This window comes from Psammomys obesus, unplaced genomic scaffold, assembly GCF_907164565.1.
Source record: "Psammomys obesus unplaced genomic scaffold, mPsaObe1.curated_primary_1811, whole genome shotgun sequence".
Classification (NCBI taxonomy): domain Eukaryota; kingdom Metazoa; phylum Chordata; class Mammalia; order Rodentia; family Muridae; genus Psammomys; species Psammomys obesus.
In genome coordinates this window covers 1,860,715-1,871,115 of record NW_026596092.1, presented here as the reverse complement: position 1 = coordinate 1,871,115, position 10,401 = coordinate 1,860,715, and positions in this window count along the sequence as shown.

Sequence of the window (10,401 nt, the reverse complement as noted above, 5' to 3'; positions counted from 1 at the left end):
CTCCCTCTCCCAGGAAGGGCTGTGTGCACCTGTCGGGTAAACACACATCCCCAGGAACCACCTGTGGACCAGCCCCGCCAGCCAAATCTGCCTTCACAGAGCATAATCTCTGAGAATGCCCTAATTTCTCTCATTCCCTAAGCCTGTCATAAAGGCTGAGACGGGCTTATCCCTCTGAACAGATGAGATTAGTCGATCATGTCAGAGTCAAGTGGGGGATTATGATGCTTGTGATACACTGAGTCAAATTAAATGCTTTTTGTTTGTACATCAGAAGATCCCGCTGCCAAGCTCCCCTGTCTTCCGCCGGGTATAATAAATTGCCAATAAAACACAAGAGTGCAGAGGGAAACCCTGCAGCAGACAGTAAGAACAAAGTCAGGACGGCTTAATTTTTTTCATGTCTGTTCAGCCTTGTGAATGAGAGTCTTAGCTGCACTGGAGCCTTGCAGTTTTTTAATATCAAGTAGGAACTGAACATCAGAGAGTTCTGCTCCAAATGGTTGGTTCTGGCTTCTGTTTAGTGGAATCCTGGACAGAACATCCACACTCATTTTAGTGTGAACAGCGTTTGGGGAGTCATCCACCTCCACAATATTGTGTGTGTGTGTACACATACACACGTGCACACGTATGGAGAGAGGTAGGTGGAAACGCTTTTGGTCCCCCCAGAACAGAGTTGACCCCACAGTATTGTAACTCCCCGTCTGCTTTCCTGTGCCCCCACTCCTACTCTCTTCTTCCCTCGGGGCTGCCTGAGTGATGTGGGTTAGAGAACATACATGCCCTTCTTTAAAATTTCATTAACAATTGCCCCAGGAAAGAGTAAAGCCAAGAGAGACAGCCCTGGAAAGTCTTGACTGTCACTCTAGATATCTATTGATACCAGTAAGGATAGGCAAAGTCTCTCCTAGAGGATTTTATAGCAAATTCCACACCCATGACCCTTCAAATGCAACAGATAGGCTTCTACACAGACATAGGGGCCCTGCTCAGGTGCCTCTTGGCACCATTCATTCCTACATCCTACAAAGCCTGCTATCCCTGTTCTGTCCCTGGCCAGGCTCAGGCAAGCCCTAGTATCAGAGAACTCCTATGTCATTCCTATCCAGAGATGAAATCACACACAGTCTCTCAGGTGGTACACCCATGAGCAAACTCCACAATCCAAATTGTAGTGAAGGTGGCTGCTCCAGGGGAATTTGGGAACCGAAGCTTGAGTTTCCTTTCAGTTGAATCTCTAGGACTGAATGGTGATGGCTGGGACTCCCAGCTTCTAAATACAATGTGGACATCAGAAATACCATCACCCCCAGCCCAGCAGAGACAGACATGGAAGACGTGAGCTTTGGCTAAGGCAATGAAACAGCCAAAGCCTGAGAAATAATAAACCCCTTCAGGAAAGAGAGAAAGAGATGTGAGAACACCTGAGATCGCATAGCATTTCACTCAGCTATATCTTTTAGAGGGCTGCAGAAGGCCATGGGTAGCTGTGAGAGACATGGGGGCCAGAGCACTGCCCCATGGAGTTCCAACACCTGCGCACAGACTCTTCTCTCTGCCTCTCCCAGGCTCTCGTCAGGGAGAGACAGCCTGAGGAGAGAAGTCTCTCAAGTCATGGGTCTGGTGTAGGTCTGGCATAGGAACCAGGATACACTTAAGGAAAGCTTTAACCAGCCTAAACAAAGCACCCAAAGGCCTGGAGGAGCGGCAGGCAATGCCGTTATCTCTTAGAACTGTCAGAAGCCTTGGAGATGTCTTCACGGATGATGCAAAGATAGGAGCACTGCAGCAAAGATAGAAAAGTACTGCACCGGTACTTTCCTGTTCCTAAGACAAAATACATGACAAAGGGAGCTTAAGGAAAGGAGGGCTTATTTTGCCTCACAGATCAAGGGTACAGTTCATCATGTCAGGGAAACAATGGCAGCAGGGACAAGCAGCAGCTCTGCAGTCACAAAGCTGAGAGAGATAAATGCTGGCGCTCAGCTTGGTTTCACCTTTGTATTCAATCCAGCATGTTGCCCAGGGAATGTGACCACTCATGTTCAGGGTGGGTCGGCTCTACTAGGTACCTTTCTGAATGCGAGAGCCCATGCACACACGCACACGCACACGCACACGCACACACACACACACACACACACACACACACTCACACACACAGTGTTTCCATGGTAATTTTAAATTCAGTCAATTCAACAGTGAAGATATTCCAGCACAAGTATGCATTTGGAGTATTTAACAAGATAAATCATGGGAAGGCACAGCCTGAGAGCTCTAGGAGGGACCAAATCCAAATATGTAAGTGGGAAAGGCTGTGTTCCACCTGTGATGTAGCGATAGACTGATTAACCACAGCTGTATTGTAACACTAGAGAAGATGAGAAGTGTCACAAAACAAGAAGCTAACAGAATGACAGATTTTACCCAGCCACATGGATAATTAAATAAATGTAGTCTATGATTAATAGACAGAGCTTATCATACAGAATTAAAAACAAGAGCCAAATCCAAGTCACTTTAAATAAAAGACAGGAGCAGGAAGAACCTCACAGTGGCTGGGCTTGTGACCATCACGCTCTATACTGTCCGAATGGCAGGTATACTGGTTACCTCTCTCGGGGCTGTGACCAGATACCTTACAAGAAGCAACCTGTGAGAGGAAGGGTTGTGTGTGTGTGTGTGTGTGTGTGTGTGTGTGTGTGTGTGTGTGTGTGTATGAAAAAGAGGGGTATCTGTTTGTGCACACACATATGTGTGTGAGCCCCAATGTACACAAGTGAAGGCCATTGCACTCTTTTTCTCTGTCTCTCAGTCCCTCTCTCTCTCCTTCTGCAATACAGTCTCCCACTGAACAAGGGGCTCATTAATTGACTAGACTGAGTGACCAGGAAGCCACAAGACCCTCCCACCTCTGACTCTGAACACTGGGATTACACGTGCATGGCTCCAAACTAATGGGTTTTGAGGATCCAAACTCAGGTCCTTATCCTAGCACAGTAATTATGCTACCCACTGAGCCATCTCTCCACCCAAGACAAAACAGTTCTGTTGGTTTCCAATCGAAAGGTGCAGTTCATCATGGTGAGAAGAGCAGTGATGTAAACAGTCCCCAGGTGTGGCGGGAGGAGTGTGAGGTTGCTTGCTAAAATCTCAGAAGATTAGGAAATGGAGAAAGGAAAGCTTCCATCTCCCTTTCTCCTTTTGTCCTTTTTATTTCATCCATGACCCCATCGAATAAGCCAGTGCTGCCCACACGAAGAAGAAACTGAACCCCTGAGCCAAACCTGTCTGGAAACAGCCCACAGACATACCCAAAGGCGTGCCTCCTCAATACCCCATTTGTTTATTAATTCAAATAGGTTTGCAATCAAAATTAGCTATCACAGCAAGATACAGCAACCCACCAGTTTTGCTGGTAATTAATTACCTCATCAGTATACTGCACCCAGGATACCAGATCTTATGTTCTGTTTTTTTTGTTTTTGTTTTGTTTTGTTTTGTTTTTTATAAAAACATCTATTAAGACCATTTGTATACCAAAACTATGCTTTAAAAAAGCAATCTGTCTTCAGAGTAGCAGGGTAAACATAAGCCTTATATATCACTGCCAAGTTGAATAAACACCATCTTGATGTGCTAAGGGTTCATAATGAGCAGAGAGACTATTGGCTAAGCAAGCAGTTGTAAGACATCTTGAAGTCATGGGCAGAGGAAGGCTTTATGTGAGAACAGCTATTTAAGTCATGTTTCTCATTCTTAAACAAAATCCAAAGGTACTCAATAAGGTTCTTGGTGTCATCAGTAGCATTCACAGCAGGTGAGACTAGTCTCCACTCTTGAGATCATGTGATATCATGGGTATGCACCTGGCAGTGTCACACATAATTCGCTGTAGGAAAAACTCAAATACAGAAGCCTTAGTAGGAAGGGTGAGTAAAGTGGAAATAATCAAGTCACTATTTGATTCATAAAGGCAGAAAACCCCATCTATGCCTGGGCTACACTAAGGAGGTCCACGTGCGCTACAGGATTTCACACCTGCTCAGCCATTGGCAATCTGCCTTACTGGAAAACGTAAGAGAAAATGCTTACTAGAAGGCTGTCCTCAGCTCAAATCAGCCAAAAGCTAACACTACCCAGGGTGTTCAAAGGTGGCCTCTCTCTCTCTTTCAGAGAAGCTAGTATGTAGAGAGAGATCATGGTTTTTCACTTGACTCTCAGGATCGGCTCCGTGTCCTGGGTACCAGGACCAAGAGGCAGGTGACATGTAGAGGACTCCTGACTGGGAAACAGTCAATACTTTTTGACAATGTTTGATGGGCGGTAGATGATGCACGTTTTAAGTCATGTTGATACATTTAGATGATATGGGAAAAACAGAATTGCTTTCAATGGAAATGAACAATTTTGGCCACACAGCTTCCTAAACTGTGTGTCACATCTCATAAGGGCCATGGAAAAGAGGCAACAGAAAAATGCTTCTGAACATACAATGACCACCATTCATTTAAAATCAAATACCTAATGGATCTGCGCTACATTGGGGGCTGGTGACTCGTGGTCCGCCTCACAGTTTCACTGCAGCCTTGATTCTGAACTCCAAGTGCACACTATGCACTGTGACACACCATACGACGCCAACAAGCGTTGCCTGAAACACGCTGGCTTAGTTGTGGGGACTGTTATACGTTTGAACTTCAGTGATACACTGTGCGCGTACAACTTTCCTGGTCATACAGAAGCACAACACTTTGATCAGAGTTAACAAAGAATTCTAATATCTTCTTAGTTGATGGTTGGCTTTACTTGTCAGCTTCACATAATGTGGAGTCTTTTGGGAAGGGTAAATCAATGAGGAGTTGTCTAGATTAGCTTGGTCTGTGGGGATGGCTGTGAAGGATTTTTTTCTTATTTAGCCCATGTGTGGTCTACTCGTGGATGGAAGGAAAAGGAGAAAGAGAGCTAAGTGCCAACGCACATGCATCAATTCACCGCAGCCTGCTTTGACTGTGGATGTGACAGAGCTATCTGCTTCAAGTCCCAACCACCTTGAGTTCCCTTCAGTGATAAACTGTAGCCTGGGACTCTGAGCTAAAAGAAACCCTTTCTCCCTCAGTGGCTGTTGTCGCGGCATTTTTATCACAATGACAGGAAATGAAATTAGCTTACTTACCATGACCCTCCTGGATACAGGTTATTGTGCCTCTGATGACACTGTTACGATATCTGATTTAAAAAAAATAATTGCAGTGTGGGTTAATGGTTTGAGTTTCACTTTTAAAAGGGTTAAATCTTGTTTTGAGATTTAGGGAGAATTTCGAAGGGTTTCTGAAATGGCTCTAAACATACCCCAACTATTTTGCACTGATATTTTCACAAGGCAGCGTTCTCAACCTTGATGGTCCTCAAATCAAGGTGTCTGTCGAACATGAAGTCCCTGAAGATGTTCTACCTCCTTCAGTAGTAAATAAGCAGTTAAACTTAAGCCTTTATGTAAAAACAAGCAAGTACATTTATCTAGCTCATGTGTCAATGTCCTCTCATTTTTAGTAAATGACAAAATTATATGTATGAAAAAGTTATAATTAATTATTGTATGATTTCTTCTCAGTAGACATGTTTTAAGTGCCTGTGTGACCTGGGATTCAAAAAAATTCTTGGGCAAGATGGAGGTGTGTGTAGAAGGTTAAGAAACCCTGTTTCAGGTCTTTTCAGAGACTGACATGCAACCAAGGACCATGTATGAATGTAACCTAGAACCTCTGCTCAGATGTAGCCTGTGGTAGCTCAGTAACCAATTGGTTTCCCATAGTGAGAGGAACAAGGACTATTTCTAACAGAAACTCAATGACTGGCTCTTTGACCTCCCCACCCCCCCAAGGGAGGAGCAATCCTGTTAGGCCACAGAGGAGGGCTTCGCAGCCAGTCCTGAAGATACCTGATAAAACAGGATCGGATGAATGGGGAGGAGGTCCCCCCTATTAGTGGACCTGGAAAGGGGCACGGTGGAGATGAGGGAGGGTTAGATTGGGAGGGAATGAGAGAGCGGGACACAGCTGGGATACAGAGTTAATAAAATGTAACTGATAAGAAAAAAATAAAATTAAAAAAAACAAAAAACAAAAAACGAAACCCTGTTTCAGGAAATACCAGTTCCAGGGCATGGCAAGAATGAGACCGGCCGTGCCATGACTTTGTTAATCCGTGGCATGGGCCTGCTCAAGATTGTAGCTTCCCTTTACCTTCCAGAACTTTCCATCAGCGGCTTCAGACTCAATTTAAAGCAACTCCAGGGCCAGGAGCCATCCCTCCCGCCTCAGCACTGACCAGAAGGCAGACATTCTCTTTCTTCTATGTCCTAGAGGGAAGAACTGCACTGTAAGCACATTGACCTGAGGTGAAGATTAAGAGAGAGAAACATACTTAGCAAGTAAAGCCTTCCAAGATCATTTGGAACTCTCTATATGCAGTGGGGTTAGTTTAAAAACATGTTCAAAAGCCTTGCATTTTTTTGTAGCAGGGCAAGTTGAAATAAGGAAAGGGAAGATTTTTCAGACAGAATTCAGGGGTCATTGATTCTTCTGGCATTCAAATTAATAAGCTAATGTAATTCTTTCAGAAATAATATTTGCATTGCTTCAAATTATTTTAATTTCCAGCATCCTTGGAGTGCAGGTGATCATGGATTAGACCCTTCTCTACAGTGTCCTGGTGTGTAGTGACCCTGGCTAATAACTCCCTTTACAGTATAATCATCTAGATAACTTAGGTGATACTGCTTACAACACAGGCACTGCCTGACTGCTGTGGGTGGAACCTCCCAACCAGTCCCTTCTTGTAAAAGCACACTCTCTGTCTCAGAGACATTAAACTCTTCAAGAAATCCAGAGATGTGTTACATAGCGCACGCTGGGCATTAAGGACTATGCTTGGGACAATGTCAGTGTCAACCACAAGCAAGCATTCAGCGAGATCTGCTTGCAAAGGGTGTGGTACTGAGGAACTCTAGCTGAATGTCAGGGTTTCACTGTAACATTCTAGCTCACTCCAGAAAGCCCTCCTGCTTGATCTGTTTCAACAGTGCCTAAAGGAAAGAGCTATAATTTCCTGAAAGCATCTGGTACATAAAAACAGACATCTAATAAGCCACTCTTGCTATATATACACACTCTGCCACTTTCTGTTGTAGAACTGTATGGAAATGCTCTTGGAGGGGGTTCCTGAGGCTGGCCTACGCTCAGGCTTACATGCCGGCAACCATCCGGGAGACACGGAGGCTGATGGCAGCCCTCCTTCTCCCTGGGGCCGTCATCTGCAGGCTTAGGGTACTGAGCCAGAACACTGCCCACATCAGCTGCTGGATTAAGAACTGATGATGGGTGAAAGCATCAGAATGAAATAATACAAGCATACAACACAAAAGGTTTCTCCAAGCCAGAAACAGAAAGCAGGCTTTAAGATATATATTTTGTGCTTTAAAATTTCTAACATGCAAACAAATAATTAGATTTTATTCCAGAAATCAGGCTGTTCATTGATCTGTCCCCATTTATTTGAGTATTTCCATAAAGAAGAGAGGCAGTGAGTGACTGCCACCTCGCCAGGTCACAGTATCCAGCAGTCAGCAGAAGTCTAAGAAGCAGACATCTGGAGCTATTGTCTGGCTGAGTGTATCTGGAGCATGGTGGCACCGATAGCTGACTGGCCTCAAAGGGACACAGCGCTGGCATGAGATGAGGACTGGGGGGTGTTCTTGTGTGTACCTCCTGGTGCCTTCATGCAGCATGACCCAGTGCTGGAGTGGACATGGAATATCTGCACATGGACATGGCCACCAACCTTGCCACTAATTCTCTTCTCCATACCTAGACCCAGAGACGTCAAGCCCACAGATGACTCAGAAGATGACAATCAGCTGGAGTGTCAGAACATGGCTTGGACACATCTTTTTATTACTGAGGTCAGGGATATGGCATTAAAGCCCATGAGTTCCTGGTGATGGCTTTGGAAAGGTGAGCCTGTCCCCATTTCCTGGCTCTACCTTAGTCCTGTGTGTGATTTTGAAAAGTCCCTCTTTTTTGTGTTCCTCTTCCAGTTCTGATTATTAGATAAAGTTTCTGTCCCAACTTCACCAGGTCAGGTGGTGTGTGTGTGTGTGTGTGTGTGTGTGTGTGTGTGTGTGTGTGTGAATTGCTTTCTTAGAGAAACAAGAAAATCAGTGAGCAAACAGGAAATGTAGCATTATCTATTTATTTTTCTTTCATTGGCTATGTTAATAAACATTGCACAGTCCTACATAATTAATTAAAAGTGAAAAATTACCTATGACCTTGATAAAGTTCTATTTTGACCTTGATGAAGTTGTACATATCTCCTGTATATTCCATAGAGGGACACTCTGCTGCACAACCTCTGTCTTCAGGTGGGAAGTGCACAGAAAAATCCAATGACTATAAAGTTCTGTGTCTGTAGCTCAGGGTCTCTAGACGGAGCTGTGGCTCTGCGGAGTTTGCTACTCACATGAGGGACACTAGAAGCTCCTTTACACCGTGCAGCCCTTCACAATGGACAGCCCATTCCTAGCCGGTTTTTCCCCTCTCTTTTGCAGACCTGGGGACCACAAATAAAAGCATAGAAGTCAAAAGTGCTTTTCTGTTTTGTTGATGAAACGTCACAAGGGTAAACAAAACAATCTAAAGAGCTCACCTGAATTCTTTGCTTCCCTCCCAATATATGAAGAGGATAGACAAGAAGCTGCCAACGTCACTGCGGCTTCGTCCCCCATCTGGAGTCAGCCTGCCCCCAAATTCTACCTTCCAGAACACATTCCCTCTGTCTCCGTCTCTGCTACAATGGATCTCTTGGATATGTGCAGACAGCAGCTAGGATTCTATGCTGATCGCACAAGCGTGGCTATACAAACAGTGGTGAGGGGAGGATGCCTGTGACTTCATCCCCTCAGCTTCCTGCTTCTTTATTCCTGCTTCATAAAAAAAAAAAATGCCATTAACAAAAGACTCTAAGTTTCCCCCCCGCTTCTTGTAAAAGGCTAATAACATGTGTGTGAAACCTCCCTGTTTTCTGAATTTCCATCTACTAGTTTGGTCCAGCAGGATAGATAGTCTAATCACTTGCTGCTGGACGAAAAGCCTTGCTCCCTATCAGTCAGAACGGCAGACTTCCAGGGACTTCTGAGAGCAAATGCTGCAGAGCGCACCGGCAGCAGCGGCGGTATTGCCACCATCACCTTGTTGATGAATGAGCCTGCGAACCCTGTGGGCCTACAACGGCTCTGAACGGCAGCCACGCTGAAGGAATCCAGTCAGGATTCATTTCAACTCAAATCTTCAAAATTTGTTTCTAATGCATTTTTCTCTCTTCCCCCAAAACTCACCAAAAGAAAATGTATTTGTAAAGATAAAGTAGTGCCAAAATCTGGTAACATGAAAATAATTTAATTGTGGAGAAAAGTACAGGATTGTAATCTAGTCTGTTTAGTTTCTTTTTTTTTTTTCCAGTGAAATATTTGGTTGTGCTGTTCTACTCTACAGCCTGTTTTTTGTTTTGTTTTGTTTTTTTTTTTTTGTGTGTGTGTGTGTCTAGTTAAGTTTCTTAATGTTTAATTAGTCTCGATCTGATTTTTAATATCTTAACCCCTTTTCTAACTAATCATCTGTGCTTCCTTCCTCCATGAGACAAAAAAAGCAAATGGCTCCTGGTTTGCTTCAACGGTTGAAAAGCAGGACCTGTTCTGGGGTTTCCAGTCTGAGCTGTGAGTCCAGTCTGAGCAGTTCTAGTTGGCCTCACTCAGTTTGTCTCTGCCTCTTTCCCCCACATTTGTAGGTTATTAACTTGGAATTAATGCAGCTCAGAGTCACGGAAATGGTGAGAGTTTGTACCATTTTGAGGTAGAAATAAATATAGGAAAGGAAATGCAGGGCTGCAGTCCTGGGCACGGTGCCCGAAGGAGCCACACAGACAGGTGAGCTGCGCATGTGGGCGCATCCGCTACTTAACAACCTGCCACTATTTTCATTTTAAATTTCGATGCTTAAATTGATTTTAGAAGGCCAAAGAATGTGTTCTTCCTTTCTCATGCAGAGAACTAGGTCAGCCCTAAAAAATAAAGACAGATGAGAGTGGGGTAAGTTGCCTTTTCAAAGGTGAAGAAAGTTGCCTTCTGTCCCCACAGGACGCAACGCAGGGGTATCCTTACAAAAAAGCAGAAGAGGGAAACACAGAGCTGCCTGAGTACGAAGGCTCCAGCCTGCTGGGTTCTGCTCCAGAGCCTGGCACCTGCCCTGTACTCACGCCTGACAGCCTGACAAGGCCTTGCTCTCCAGGGCTGCAAAAGCACCCCAGATCTCCACACCACACTGTATGTAAACTGAGGTG